Below are 650 nucleotides of genomic sequence, written 5' to 3' on the forward strand. Positions count from 1 at the left end.
AGCAGCGAGATGTGTAGTGAGGAACTCCAAAAATAACAATAACACGGAATACCGGGCCACAAGGGCTCATGAGATGGTGTTGGAATTCTGAAACAAATATAAAGGTATGTTTGGAGGATCAGAGGGTTTACAGCTGGGGAATTTCAAGGTAATCTAGAAATCCATTGTTTTCTGGATCAAGACACTCAGCTGTTCCTGGAGCTGCCATTTTGGGAGAGAATATCTTGATTGTATCAGTATTGATAGTATCAGGAGAGAACATCTTGATTGTAACTTGATTATATCAGGATTATGTCAAGATTGACAACGAAAGTTAAAGTGACAGTATCGACATAAAACCAAACAGCCACCACTCATCTGTCTGTCTTGCTGTGGTGGATTGAGTTACTGTGATTCTGAGGGTTCTGGCACCACTATTTTAAATAACCAGAAGGGTCACCCATGGTGGACAGGTTTCAAATCTTCCAGACAAAGACAGACTAGGATGAAAGAGTGACGAACTACTTCTGAATCGCTAGTCACCGAAAACTCTATGAATAGCAGAGAAACACTATCAGATACAGGACCAGAAGGTGGGAAGGCACTCAGAATGTGACTGGGGAAAAAAAATGCCTCCTCAACGTAGAGTTGACCATGATGACGTGAATAGA

Source organism: Chrysochloris asiatica, unplaced genomic scaffold (assembly GCF_000296735.1).
Source record: "Chrysochloris asiatica unplaced genomic scaffold, ChrAsi1.0 scaffold00357, whole genome shotgun sequence".
Taxonomy (NCBI): Eukaryota; Metazoa; Chordata; class Mammalia; order Afrosoricida; family Chrysochloridae; genus Chrysochloris; species Chrysochloris asiatica.